The sequence below is a fragment of the Cricetulus griseus genome, chromosome 3 (genome assembly GCF_003668045.3).
Source record: "Cricetulus griseus strain 17A/GY chromosome 3, alternate assembly CriGri-PICRH-1.0, whole genome shotgun sequence".
Lineage (NCBI taxonomy): Eukaryota > Metazoa > Chordata > Mammalia > Rodentia > Cricetidae > Cricetulus > Cricetulus griseus.
The window spans coordinates 50663816-50679637 of record NC_048596.1 but is presented as its reverse complement, the minus strand read 5'-3'; the positions used below and the strand labels follow the sequence as shown (position 1 = coordinate 50679637).

Sequence of the window (15822 nt, the reverse complement as noted above, 5' to 3'; positions counted from 1 at the left end):
GACTTGTAAAGCCACTTTGGAAAGCATTATGGTGGTTTCTCAGGAAATTGGGAATCAGTCTACCTCAAGATCCAGCAATCCTTCTCGTGGGCATATGCCCAAAGAATGCACACTCAAACAATTAGGACATATGCTCAACTATGTTCATAGCAGCATTATTTGTAATAGCCAGAACCTGGAAGCAAACTAGATGCCCCTCAACTGAAAATGGATAGAGAAAATGTGGTATATTTACACAATGGCGTACTATTCAGCATAATGGTTGCCATACATAAGCCATCTGTCCCTGAGGGTGTTTCTTAGAAGCCGGCTTTTCTACCATGGTAGCTGGGTACACACTTGGTGTACGAGTAACAACTTTAGAAGAATAGTCATGATACCTGGGTGGAGTAGGTGCCTCAGATTGGAGTGATTCTGCCTCTGAGGCTTCCCAATGATCTTTAAGCCTAGTAATGATATCCTCATGAAAAGTTTCAATTTCCTGCATCATAAAAGATTCCAAGCATGTTAGCGAATCTCTAAATTGCTCTAGCTGCTCCTCTAACCGTTTTTCTAGGACTTTAATACACTCGTCCTTAGGCAGCATCTGGATGGATTGGAAACTGCCTACTAGGTATGGGAGTCTAGATTTGAGGTCATGATTTGATGATTTTGAGTCTTCAGCAATCGACCTTATATACGTATCTAATCTGTCAGCCATTATCTTCTAAGCATTCGAATCTAGACTCCAATTTGTGATCTGCTACTTTAGATGTTTCAATAATTGATTGAATGGCATTGTCCAATTCTTCAACCCTATCCTGGGTATTTTGCACCTTTCCATCTAGTTTCTGGGTCACAGAGCCCATCTGAGTTTCTAGCTGGCTACAAATATTCTTTAGTTCATCACGGTCCTCTGACAGCCTAGCCTCTAATGCCTCAGACATGGAGGATCTCCCTGTGTTTATCCTATCATAAATACGCTGCTGGGTAACAGGCACCTCTGTCTTTAGTGTATTGGACACAGAGCCAAGCTTATCATCCAATTTCTGTTCTATTTGCTGCACAATTGTGGCCTGACCTAATATGTCCTCCAAAACCTCATTGCATTAAGCTGTTATTTCTGCAAGCAGGTGGTGAGGTTATCTTTGTCCCTGTTCCTGAGACCTCTGGCTAGGAATGTTATTTGTACCAGCAAGCTAACTGCCATTACTGCATATAAGCAGGTAATTGGCAGATTAGCATCCTCCTCATACATTGAATTCACATAATAAGCAAAAATATTACCAATTTTAGCAAATGATAAATATTCTGCCATGATTTTACCTTATTTTTACTCCAGCAGGTGGCGAAGGTGTACAGTTAGTCAGCTTGGCTTTTGGCCGCAGTGGGTCATGCAAGATGTTTGGCAGTGGAGCTGCGCTTATCTTAGTTAGAGTATGTCCTTGCAGCCACAACCACAGAAAGAGATGCGGCTTTACGGCCACCACGGCCATGGGAAGCTACAGACCCTGTTGAAAGCCGAGGCTGCTCCCGAGGCCTACTTGGCTCAAGGACAGGAGGCTTCTGGGCACAGGTAGGTTGCAGTCCAAGCCGGCCTCATGAACGCAGCTAGAAACTGCGACAGTAACTGTGGTGAGTCTGTGGAAGTCTCCCAGCTGGGTGGACGTTCTGAGCAGCTCAGCGGTAGTGGGGCACACTTGTGTGGCGCAGCGGATCCGCTGAGAGCCGGGAGCACCTGTGGAGAGAGGGAACTTTCCCACCTAGGCCACCGTGCTGGTGGAACCCACAGGCTCTCCCAAATGGGGCCTACGTTTACAAGATTCCACTTCTGACAACCAGATAATGTGGGAAATTACCAAACGGAGCCAGGTAAAAATACAAGGGAATTTAATAGGGAGAAGCCTTACTTACAGAGCGACCTAGACAGCAGCCAGGGCAGCAGTCCATACAGCAACCTACCACGTAAGTGTCCCTTACTCTACCTTGCAGGCATGGTCAGACACACCAGCAGCCAGCCCCTAAGCAGGCATGGCTACAGCATCCCCTTCATGTCATTGGTCACACATTCAAGGGAGAAGAGATAGAACACAACGTTTTAAAGAGGGAAATGGGAATCATGGAACACAAAGGGTTAAATTGGTGTGGAAGCAGGTTACTGCTCCACCTGTTCCCACAGCCATTTAATCCATAGAAATGCACAGAGGCTTATAATAATTATAAATTATTTGGCCAATGGCTCAGGATTCTTATTGGCTAACTCTATGAACTATTAACCCATTTCTATTAAACTATGTATTTCCATGTGGTCTTGGCTTACCAGAGAATGCCTTATGTCCTATATTTCCTGTAACTACATGGTGTCTCCTTGTGACTAACTCACTGCCTTATTCTTTCCAGCATTCTCCTAGTCTGGTATCACCAACCAAACTTACTGCCTGGCTACTGGCCAATCAGCATTTCATTAAACCAGTAAGAGAAACATATAATCACAGCATACAGAAGGACATTCCCCCATCAAATTGCAGTGAGGAATTGAAAAGCAATAAAAAGGACACAGTAAGAGGAGGGTTAAAAAACACTGAGGTCCAGCATGGGACTGATCCAGACCCCAGAAAAATGGGTTTCTATGAGGAAACCTGAGAAATCTACGGGACCTCCTGTAGAAGTTCAGTACTTATCCCTAGCATAGGTGTGGACTTTGGGAGCCCATTCCATATAGAGGAATACTCCCTGAGCCAAGACACACAGGGGTGGGCCTAGGCCCTATCCCAAAGGATATGACAGACTCTGATGACACCCTATGGAACACCCCACCATCCAGGGGGAGAAGAAAGGTTATGTGATAGATAGGATTTTACTTGGGGCGGGCGGTAGGGGAGGATGGGAGGGAGAAAGGAACTGGGATTGCCATGTAAAACAATCCTGTTTCTAATTCAAATAAAACACGTTGGATAAAAATTAAATATTTACAGACAATTGCTGATCTGATACAAATTATATGTCGCATGATTATCAACCCATATTACACATACTACTTTACAAAGAATGGAGAAATAAATACCTTGTTATATTAAGGAATAAAAATCACAGGTTCTTATGAAAAAACACTGATGCTATTCTGAAAGAACTCATATGTTAAACTTCTATTATGGAGGCATCTTAAACACGTGCATACACATAAAAAAGAGTTTAAATGGAGTTACTCTATGTGGGGGAATAATACCCCAACTGGATACCATAGGCTAGCAAATGGCCCAGTACCAGGAATGGGTTAAGTCTTTTAGATTTGTTCATTCCTACAGACCCCCAAACACCATGGGCTATTGCCATTGCTCTTGGTCACATTCCAGAACTTGATTGTAAGACCCTGGTGATTAAAAGAAAAACATGCCCACATTCTTCAGCCATAGAAAAATGAGAAATGAAGATGGTAGTCACCTGGGATTTTCATCTGAAGACCACTGGCTACTGCTGGAATGTGCTGTGCATATTGCCAGAGGAGACAATTAAACATCAGCTTTGTCCAGACGTAAACGCTAAGTGCTACAGTGAAGGCTAGCCTGGCATGATAAGCCCACTGGCAAAATCCTGGCATGAACGTCACAGGAGTGAGCAGCTACTTTCTGTTTGGATTTAATATTCACTTCATAAGATTGAATCTATTCCTGGTACTGTTACCAGGGCCAAGGATCTGGAGCTAGATAAGTCTTAAGCCCTAGGGGAGAATGGAGTAGTATAATTCTCCTAAACAGATGTAGAATTAATCCAACTCCTAATGCCATTCCTATAGGTTACAGGTATGGTGTATATAGATATAGTTCTTATACATTAGTGCATCTCTCAATACTAAGCAGATAGGCTGCTTCAATACAGAAACAATGACCCAGCACTGGTCAATATTCAGAGAATAAGAGACTGTTTAATCATAATGGGATATCCACATGAAAACCCTCTTCCCAAGGCTCAGGAATCATATAGAAACAAGAGGAGCAGGAAAGACTGTAAGAAACAGGGGCAGTGGATGGATACTAGGAAATAGTGTCTCCTGGACACAGCAGGACAGTTGCACATATTAACTCAGAGGGGTTGTCTCAGCATCTACAAAACTAGTGCCAGCTCAAGTGAGACAAAATCCCAGGTTGGAGGGTAGAGATGGGCACAAAGTCTTGCCCCTAGATGAAGAGCTATAGACAATTCTTGACTGTTCAGAAAGAGAGAATCTATTTTCCTTTGGTGTAACCCCTGATAGGCACCATGCTCCAAGAGATAGCCCCACACCAAAGAATAATTGGGCTGCATAAATTGGACTTTATGGCTTAAAAATGAGAACAAGAAGTTGGATGGGCGAAGGTTGGGGTGGATATGAAGAATGTAGGGGATGGGTGATGAGCATGATCTAAATACGTTGTGTAATTCTCTCAAAGAACAAGCACTAAAGTGTGCTATTTATCTTAGGCATACAGCACAGCACAGTTAGGAGACTTGAATTTTAAAGAGATCTTGCATAATAAATCACTGACATTCTTCAAACCCTGTAGGACTCTGAAGTATTATTTTATTTCATATTATAATATTAATGTCAGATTTGGGGGAGAAACAACAAAGAAAAGGTTGTTTTGAAGTGATAAAGTGGTGTGTTTATAGGTCAAAGTTGACAAATATGGTATGTACTCAATTACATGTGGATATTAGCCATTAAGTAAAATGATTATCAATCTACAATTCAGACTCAGAGAGGTTAGGGAAAGAGGAGGGCTACAGAGGAGAAACATGGATCTCCCTGGGAAGGGAAATAGAATAGATTCTGAGGGTGGGCTGGGGATGGAGAGGATGGGAACAGGAGTGATCACATAGTGGGGTGAAGGAAGGAGAGAGTATAGGGAGAGAGAACGGGAAGTGGGGGGCACTTGGGGAGGTATGAAAACTTAGTGAAGTAGGAACTTCCTGGGATCTGTGAGGATGACCCTACTGAGGACTCCTAGTTATGGATGGTGTGGAGTCTGAACCTGGGCACTTTTGTAGCCAGGCTAGGAAGGCTTCCAGTGATGGGACATGGTTACATTTAGTTGAGTTGTTGTCCGAGGAGGTCCCTTGAAGAACCCTAAACAACTCAGGTTGATCCTAAGACAGAAGATCATTCTTTGAAAACTGACAACAAGACCCCATTGCTAGGACAACATCCACACAGTTAATTGTACATAGAAGGGCCAAGATGGTGCGGGTTTGGAGACTTCACTCCTATTTTCTAGTGTCAGTAACATTAGAATGTACTCTGAAGGCTATCGAATTAGAAAACTGGACACAAACCCTCTGCCTACAATCTACCCTGCCTACAAGATGTACTGAAGAAATGGTGGCACAGAACTCGTGGGAGTGGCCAGCAAATGTTTACTTTAACTTTTAAGCCCATGCCACCAGAGGGAGCCCATGCCTTATACTGCCTGCATGGCCAGGAACTAGAGACTGGATAACCCAGAGACCTAGGATAAAAGAAACAAACATGACAGAGGAAAAAAGAATCAATGAAGAGATTCCTAATGATATTCTGCTATACTATAGACTAGTGCCTTGTCCAGTTGTCACTAAATAGGCTTCCACTAGCAACTTATGGGAACAGGTTCAGAGATAAACAACCAGATATTATTCAGAGAGACACAGTCTAAATTGGAGGTCTCTCTCTCTGATCTATCTTCTAGAGACCTTTGGGTTGCTTTCATCATGAATATGCACAAAGCACCGAGAAAGAGTATTCTCAAGATGTCTCCTACTGTTAGGTGTTGTATGACATTTGGAGTGGCCAACTCTGCTCATGTGTCAGTATCTGAGGTCCTGCAGGAGTCTGGGAGCAGGACAGCTATCACTGCTACCCCACACCTTCCTTCTTTCCAAAGATGCCACTATCAATGCCTAGAATCTGTGACTTAATCATCCTTGCAATGTGGTTTTAGAGCATCTGTGACATAAAACCTACCCCACACATGTGTAGGAAGCCAGACACCTGCAGTTTTGAACTCCATTTGGAAGCCTAAGGCAAGTCACTTTTGGAGAGAGACAACTTCAGACCAGAAGTGAAAGTTCCCTGTGGGGCTCCTCATGGTCTCCTTAAACAGCTTCACAAGCAAGCCTTTTTTTTTTTTTTCACCCAGTGACCATTATTCACTCTCCAGAGAATGGCCTCCACCAAGTATCCAGGTAAAAGCCCAAGTCACAGTCACAGTCACTTCAGTGTGGATTGAGGTATTGTTGAGAAATGGAAACCACTTAATAGCTCTCCAGCCCAGCAGGTGCCAGGACAGGGACATAAGTGTGGGATGAGAGTGGAGCCCCTCTACATCCTGCTCTGTGAAACTGTGTCCTGTTTACTTCGCAAGGCCTTTACTTGACTGGAGATTGAAGATTCAGCCTTGGACAAGCAGCTGTGAGTACCCGGGAAGGAGGGCTCAGGTGTCCCTATGCAGAAGTCAGCTTTGTTCTTGGCAGCTTGTTCTGTGGATTGATGAGAAGGACAGCACCATTAGTCATCGCACAGCAAAGCACACTGCGGATAATCAGAGCTCACACAGTTCCTGACACTATCGCTTACTTCTGTTGGTTTAATTCTTTGGTATATCAGCCAACTATTCTTTTCTTGTTCCTTGTTCCTTCAACTGGTCCCATTGTCCTTAAGTGATCTAGGCTTTCAGACACAAGATTTTTATCTTGTTAGTCTCTTGATCTCATGTGTCCGTGTTCCTTGCCTTACTTGTCCTTATCGATTAGCAACTATCCCCAGGCCCCTGAACTTCTTCCAACGATAATTCTCATTGTCGAAATCATTGTGTTGGATATATTAAATGTTCAATCATGTCACTATCTTTATTTTCATTGAATGATATGTGCTGTGAGCTAAAATTAGGCACGAGCTGCATTTCACACTTTCATATATATTTGGCACAAAAAAATATAACAAAATTCTGTATTTCATTTTTTCTTTAAAAAACCCTCCCATTAAAATTGTGCCTAGGCGATTTCCTAGGTGTATATCGTGCATTCTGACTGACCTTCCCCAGCACTCTCCTGTCCCCCTCTCACTTCTGTCCTCCCGCCTTCCCACAAGTTCCTCTCCCACATTCATGTCTTATTGTTTTTCTTTGGGAACCACTCAGTTGAACCAGGGCTGTCTATGTGAACAGGGTTTGGAGCAGCAACCGTCCTCTTTGAAAACCCTTACAGAGTGCTGATCTCTAAAATTTGCAAAGAACTCAAGAAGCTAGTTTCCTAAACACATAATAATTCAATTAAAAGTTGGGGTACAGAACTAAATAGTGAATTCTCAACAGAGGAATCTAAAATGGCTGAAAGACACATAAGAAAGTGCTCAACATCCTTAACCATCAGGGAAATGCATCTCAAAACAACTCTGAGACATCATCTTCCTCCAGTCAAATGGCCAAAATCAAAAACAACAATGATAACTTATGCTGGAGAAGATGGGGAGAAAGGGGAACACTCCTCCACTGCTGGTGGGAGTGCAAACTTGTACAGCCACTTTGGAAATCAGTATGGCGATTCCTCAGGAAAATGGAAATCAGCCTACCATAAGATCTAGCAATTCCACTCCTAGGCAATGTACCCAAAAGAAACACATTCATACAACAATGACATCTGTTCAATAATATTCATAGCAGCATTATTTGTAATAGCCAGAACATGGAAGCAACCTAGATGGCCCTCACCAGAGGAATGGATAGAGAAATGTGGTACATTTACACAATGGAGTACTACTCAGAGGGAAAAAAAAGCAATGGAATCTTGAAATTGGCAGGCAAATGGATGGAACTAGAAGAAACCATTCAGAGCGAGGTAACCCAGTCACAAAAAGACAAACATGGTATGCAGTCACTCATAAAGAGATTTTACACATAGAGCAAAGGTTTACCAGCCTATAGTCCACAACACCAGAGAAGCTAGGCAACAAGAAGGACTCCAAAAGAGACATACATGGTCCCCTGGAGAAGGGGAAAGAGACAAGATCTCCTGAGCAATTTGGGAGCATGGGGGAAGTGGAGGGGGCGCTAAGAGAATGAGAAGGGGAGAAGAGGAGGGGTGAGGGGAACTAAGAGAACAGGAAGGTTGTGTAGGGGGAAGAATAGAGGAGAGAAAAATAAGAGGTTCCATCAAAGAGGGAGCCAGGATAGGTTTAAAGCAAAATCAGGCACTAGGGAAATGCCCAGAGATCTACAAGGATGACAGCAGCGAACCATCTAAGCAACAGTGGAGAGGCTACCTTAAATGCCCTCCTGTGATAAAGAGATTGAAGGCTAATTTATATACCATCCTAGAGCCTTCATCCAGCAGCTGATCAAAGTAGAAGCAGATACCCTCAGCTTAAAACTGAACTGAACTGGAATCTAGTTGCAGAGAAGGAGGAGTTAGGAGCAAAGGGGTCCAGACCTTTGTTGTGGTGAAACCCACAGAAACAGCTGACCTGAACAGGAGGGAGATCTTGGCCCAGGCTGATCACTGGGAAACCAGCCTGGAACTGATCCAGACCCCAGGAACAAGGGTTTCCGTGAGGAAACCTCGGAAATCTACGGGACCTCCTGTAGTAGTTCAGTCCTTATCCCTATGCGAGGATAAGGACTGTGTTTGGTCATTTTTCATTCCCAATATTGATCCTTTCATGCTCACTTTTTCTCTGCTTTTTCACTTTCAAGATAAAATTACCTAGGAATATTTAAGAAAGCTGTATTTTAATGAATCATTTCAGTAAATGGAACCCATTTCTAACTTTACGAGCTACAGGTGAGGAATGTATAATTCACCCATTACAGTATGCAATTCAGTGGTTTAAAAATAATGCCTTGGAAAAAAGTAATAATGACTTGGAATAAACTTAACCAATGAAATGAAAGACCTCCTTAATGGAAACTTTAAGACACTAAAAAATGGAACTGAAGAAAAAGCTAGAACATGGAAAGACCACCAATGTTCATGTTTGGAGGAGTCAATATAAAAATGGCCAACCTATCAAAAGCAATCTAAAATTTAATGCAATTCCAGTAAGAATTCTGAAGAAAATTTGCACACAAATAGACAAAAACAGTCTTTCAATTGGATTGTAAAAACCCCTAAAGGCTAATATAACTCTTGGCAAACAAACAACCAAGCGGACTTATCCACAATGCTGGGAGTACTACAATACCTGACTTCAAACTACACAACAGAGCCATAGTAATGAAAATAGCATCCTAGCCTAAAGCAAACTGTAGACCAGTGGTTCCCAACCTTCCTAATGCTGAAGCCCTTTAATACACTTTCTCTTGTTGAGAGGACCCCTACTATAAAATTATTTTGTTGCTACTTCATAACTGTAATTTTGCAGCGGTTATGAATTGTAATGTAAATATCTGATTTGCATATCTGCTATGTGACCCCTGTGAAAGGGTAGGTCACAACCCACAGATTGACATTTGCTTCTGAAGATCAATGGAACAAAAGACTCAGAGAAAAGCCCATGTAACTTCAGCCACCTAAGTTTTTAAGGTTTTCTCTTTTTTCTAATTTTTTGAGAATTAGATGAATGCTGTATTTCCATCATTCCCATCGCTCCCTCTCGCACCTCAAACTTTCCCTGTGCCCTCACCATTCCGCTCAAATTTGACCACCTCCTTTATTATTATTTTTACACACACACACACACACACACACACACACACACACACACATATGCGGCAAAAACTGGATGTCTACATATAGAAGACAGAGACTAGATTTCTAGTGTGGGAGATGTGCTGAATGTATAATACAGGATTCTATGAACATGAGAAATATAAAAATAAAAAGCGATTTCTATGGATGTAATTAGATATTACTATATTCTCTCTCAAACTTAAAGATCCTGGAAAGGCTCTCCATCGTGAGTGAATTCTCTTTTTTTTTTAGGATGGGTATGGAAGTTCATTCTTTCCAGCTATTTAACCAAGTCAGAGTGGAGTAGATCATGTAGCTGTCTGAACTTGATAGAAGAGAAAATGAGAAGGAAAGAAGAGTAGGAAGAAATAGAGTGGAGGAAGAAAATGAAAGTAGGAGAAATCCTCAATGACCACAACAATGATGACAATAAATCTTAAACGGCTATGATGTGTTTTGTAAATTGGAACATGTTTTCAGGCCTCTCTTTCCTGAAGCCACATGTCATTGCTGCAACAATGAAAGGCTATCATCCAAAATTCAGTGCCTTTTGGCAGATGGAGGAAAGGAAACTGTCACCAGACGAGATTCCTTGTTTTAGGAAAGGAAATCCTCATACAGTTTCTCCATACAGCTCCTCAAATAGCTCTACAGAATGCAGAGTCCCAAATGTGGTGGCAACAGCAGTAGGAATATGCTGGCTTTGTGGATCAGAAGTTACTGACAAAGCAGAGACGTTGCTGTAGAGAACTGATAAAATATAGCAACTGTCTCATGGGTAAAAAGCCTAAACATTTGACCACACTTATCAAGTAATGTGAAATTGTGTGCAATTCAGGATTTGGTGGAGGGGACCAAGGAGGATAAGTTGCTTGGTGGCTCTAACTGACTGTACCCTAAATTACAAATCCAGCTTCTGTCCCAAAACATAGTGTGTCTGGTTGGATAAAAGTTTGAGTAGCCCTTCTGGGGAAGATGGAGGTACCAGGGACTTGAATGGTGGGGATCAAATATCTTTTCCTTTCTATGCATACATGACCACTAGACCCTAAATTCTCACCCTAACAAAACCTGGTAGCGTCACAATCCAGGGATTCACACAGACATTTATTTTTTAGAGCTGAGACTAACTTCTGCTTCTAGGTTTCTATTTACGGGAACTTCACTTCCTAATGAAGATGGTGATGAACCATGTCATATGTTCAGTGGAACCTCTGTTCAAGTTAGATTGTGCACCCACAGTCAGTCATACACTTATTTAGTAAGCATCTATTTTATGACTGTAATGTAAAGACAAGAACCTTATAGCCATATTCTGAAGTTACCAGATTCTGGAGATTTTGGGTAGAGGTCAGAGAGAGCCATGGAATCACATGAAGGAAATATCCCTGGAAATGTGCAGAGAAGAGAAGATGCTGACATGGCCTATCTTTGATGTGGCTAAGGGAGGCAATAAGATGTTTCTGCTCAAAGTGACTACAGCAGGGCAGGAAGGAGGGATTCTTCATGTAAAATCCTCATGTGAAAACTGGGGCATCTACAAGGAGGTCACAAGGCATGGAAGTGGGGCCAAAGCCATTACCTGAGCCATAAACAACCTCCCAGAGGGCGAAGGCAAGGAGGAAGAAAGAGTTGAGTGTGTACTCTTGATCCAGGGACTTGGCTTTGTACCTTGGTCCTGCCAAATACCATTAGTGTCCTGAGGATGTTCATAAAACTCTTCTCAGCCCATTTCTTGTAGCTTGGGTGCCATGATACGCCCACCTCAGAGGCTGGTTTTGTTGTTTCCTGTTTTGCTCAGGGAAGTTTATATTCATGTTTCCCCATGGGAATGCCATTCATTTGTGTCTCCTTTCATTTTCCTAGGTGCCCTGGATAGTGGAATGAATTTGATTCTTTTCCACATGAAAAGCTACCACCTTATAAATATGAAAGGAGACCTACGAGAATGCCTGCCATTAGCAGGTGCTGTATAAAATTGCCATCATGCTTTGTTAAACATTTGTTACTAGTTTTTAATTGACACATGTCCTAGTTGGGGTGTCTTGAGAAGAACCTCTTTTGGTCTTTCATATGCTTTCACTGTCTTCACTGTCCAACCTGCCCTGATTATCCCATTCTCCTCCCTGCCAATTCTGGCCTGTGGTTTTAGTCATCTATATAAAACCTAGGCTTTTCAAAGAGGAGAAAACATGACACTTTTGTCTTTTTGAGGATGGCTTTTTTATTTCAGCTAACAAGATGCACCCAATTTCAAGCAAATGGCATGCTTTGCTTTATTTTATGTCCGAACAAAGTATCACATGCATGTATACCACATTTTCATTATCTAACCGTCTGCTGATGCATAGTCGGGACCATTTCATAATGACATCATTGCTGCAGATGGTCTCACGAATATTTTTTTGGCTTATTGACTTACTGTATTTTAATCTTATACTCATCAGTGGTGTAGCTGGGCCATATGCTAGGTTTTTTTTTTTTTTTAATTCTCCACAGCAACTTTCATCATATTCACACAGTCATCATCAGTGCATAAGTGTTTCTTTTTACCTACACCTTCACTGGTATTTGTTGTCATTTGTTTTCTTGATGATGGCCTTTCTGACGAGATTGAGAGGGAATCTCAAAGCAATTTTGCTTTGCATTTCCCTTGTGATTTAGGATGCTGAACCAGGTTTCAAATATTTATTGAATATTTGTGTATCACTTTTGCAGAACATTTATTGAACGGATGTTTTGTTTTGTTGGTGTCTTTTTCTACAACTCTATATATTCTATATGTAGATCTGTATAATCCATAATCAACAAATATATTTCCCATTCTTTAAATTGTATCTTTATTCCAGTTATTGTTCCTACTAAAAGTTTTTCAGTTTGATCTCTGTGAGTTCGTGACCAGCCTGGTCTACAAGAGCTAGTTCCAGGACATCCTCCAATGCCACAGAGAAACCTGTCTCAAAAAAACAAAAATAAAAATAAATGAAAAGTATTTCCGTTTTATTCAACTCTGTCAGTCTTTGGGAGTATTTTTTGTCTCAACGGAGTTCTTTTCAGAAAGTCACTACCTATTTTGTGTCATAAAGTGTTCTGTCTGTTTTCCTACAGGCGTTTTGAAGTATCGGCTCCCTTTTTTTTTTTTTTAAGCTGGAATATAATTTTATTTGCTCGAGGGAGTTAGCTAGAGTCCTTTCAGAACTTCTGAAACTGATTCTCGGTGGCAACAGCCTTAGTCACCTTGAGGTCATTGAATAGCATGGTCTTGCTCTCAGCCTGCACTCTCCCATAGTGGCAATGGTGCCAATCTGTATCCCTGAAACAGGGGGACAGGTACACAGACATGTTCTTGTAGCCTTCTCAAAGCGATTGTACTTTCAGGTGTAAAGGAGATAGTCCTGACACATGGCAATGATTCTCTGAATCTTCATTACACCACCAGACAGGATCCGCCCTCGGATGGAGATGTGACCAGTGAACGGGCATTTCTTGTCTGTGTAGATGCCCTTGATGGCCTCCTTGGGTATCTTGAAGCCTATACCGACATTTTTGTAGTACCGAGGGAGTTTTTCCTTGTCAGTTTCTCCCAGCAGAACACCTTGATTTGAAAGATGGTAGGCTGCTTATGGTAAGCACATTCAGTCTGAATATCTGTCAATACATTGTCATAGGAGGTCTTTCCCTCTGTTAGTGTCTGCCTCAAATTCTTTTTCTCAAGTTCTTCCTTTCTTTCTTTCTTTCTTTCTTTCTTTCTTTCTTCTTTTTCTTATTCTTATTCTTATTCTTATTCTTATTCTTATTCTTCTTTGTTGTTTTGAGAGAGAAATTCTGTGTATTGGCCTGGCCATCACTCTGTAGATCAGGCTGGCCTCCAACTCAGAGATCCACCTGACTCTGCCTCCTGAGTGCTGGCATTAAATGTGTGCACTACCACTGCCCTCCTGTTCTCTATTTAGTGTAATATTTTATTGTAGATGTCTGCCATTTTATGGCTAAACTTATTCCTAATTATTTTATTTTGTTGTTTAGTGTGTGTGTGTGTGTGTGTGTGTGTGTGTGTGTGTGTGTATTGGTGGTTGTGTTCCACAGTATGTGTATAGAGATCAGCAGAAAACTTTCTGGATCAGTTCTTGACTTCTGCAAGGTTGAGGTAGGGTTGTTCACTGTTTCTGCTGCTTCCTCCAGACAGTCTGGCATACAAGCTTCAGTACCAGCATCCTGTCTCTGTATGTCTCATCTCCCTGTAAGGGTACTCTGGATTGTATTTCTATGTCTGGCTTTTTGCATGGGTTCCAGGGATCTGACTCACCTCACCAGGCTTGCATAACAAATGCCTTTACTTGCTGAGCCATTTAACTGCCCCTGGTGTTTCTGTATCTTTATTTTTACATTTTGGTTTGCTTAAGATTTTTGGGTATCTGCTGGCCAGTGGTGGCTCTCACTTTTAATCTCAGCACTTGGGAGGGGAAGGTGGATCTTTGTGAGTTACCTGCCAGCCTGGTCTACAGAAGGAGTGTCAGGACAGGATCCAACAGAGACACCTTGTCTCAAGAAACAAAGAAAAAAAGAGATATTTGAGTATCTAAAAAATTCATTGTTTGCCAGCTAACAATCTAAGCAACAGAGGAGAGGCTACCTTAAATACCCTCCGCTGATAATGAGATTGATGACTGACTTATATGCTACCCGATAGCCCTCATCCAGCAGCTGGTGGAAGTAGGAGCAGACACCCACAACTAATCACTGAACTGAACTGGAATCCAGATACAGAGAAGGACGAGTGAAGAGCAAAGGGGTCCAGACAAGGCTGGTGAAACCCATAGAAACAGCTGACCTGACCATCGAGGAGCTCTTGTACCCCAGACTGATAGCTGGGATACCAGCATGAGACTGATCCAGACCCCAGGAACAAGGGTTTCAGTGATGAAACCTCAGAAATCGATGGGACCTCCTGCAGTAGTTCAGTCCTTATCCCTAGCAAAGGTATGGAATGTGGGAGCCCATTCCACATAGAGGAATACTCCCTGAGCCAAGACACACGGGGGTGGGCCTAGGCCCTATCCCAAAGGATAGGATAGACTCTGATGTCACCCTATGGAAGGTCTCACCATCCAGTGGGAGCAGAAGGGATATGTGATAGGTATGTTTTAGTTGGGGGAGTAGGGGAAGACAGGAGGGAGAGGGAACTGGGATTGTCATGTAAAACAATCTTATTTCTAATTCAAATTTTAAAAATTCTGCAAAAAAATCATTGTTTGAAGAAGGAGGAAGAGGAGGACATGAGGGAACCAGACGATCTACTCAGGGGAAGAATAGAGAAGAGCAAGAAAATGATAACATCAAAGAGGGAGACATAGGTTTAAAGAGAATTCTGGAACTAGGGTAATATTACCATCATCGGTAAGATGTCTTTATTTAGATAAACATCAGCCAAAAGCAAGCCAGAGCGTGCCAGGGGCAGCAAGGCAGGCAGGCCAAAGAGAAGGGGCTCCCATGTGCCTTGCAGCCCCTTAAAACCCTATCACGTATCATCCAAACCTCACCTTGACCATGCCCTGAGAGGCATGGTCAAGCATACCTGTAGCCAGATTCTAGCATGAGTGGCTTACACTGTCCCCTACAGGGAAATGCCCAGAGATCTACAAAGTTGACTCCAACTAACAATCTAAGCAATAGTCGAAAGGCTGCCTTAAATGCCCTTCTCTGATAATGAGATTGATGACTGCCTTATATGCCAGCCTAGTTCCTTAATCCAGTAGCTGATGGAAGCAGAAGCAGATCCCCTCAGCTAAACACTGAGCTGAACTCTGGAATCCAGTTGCACAGAGGGAGGAGTGATGAGCAAAGGGGTCAAGACCAGGCTGGAGAAACCCACAAAAACAGCTGACCTGAACAAGGGGTGGCTGATGGACTCCAGACTGCTAGTTGGGAAACCAGCATAGGACTGTTCCAGACCCCCTGAATGAGGAGGTCCGTTTGGAGGTCTGGACAATCTATGGGGCCACTGGTAGTGGATCAGTATTTACTGCTAGTACACAAATGAACTTTGGGAGCCCTCTCCACATAGAGGGATACTCTCTCATCCTAGACACACTTGGGGGAGGGTCTAGGCCCTGCTCCAAATGATATGACAGATTTTGAAAACCCCCATGGAAGGCCTCACCCTCCCTG

General features: G+C 42.5%; 1 pseudogene; it reads right to left on the bottom strand.

Annotated features, from left to right (window-relative positions):
• Positions 1–12846: 12846 nt before the first annotated feature.
• LOC100753792 lies at positions 12847–15203 on the bottom strand (annotated as a pseudogene).
• Positions 15204–15822: the final 619 nt, after the last annotated feature.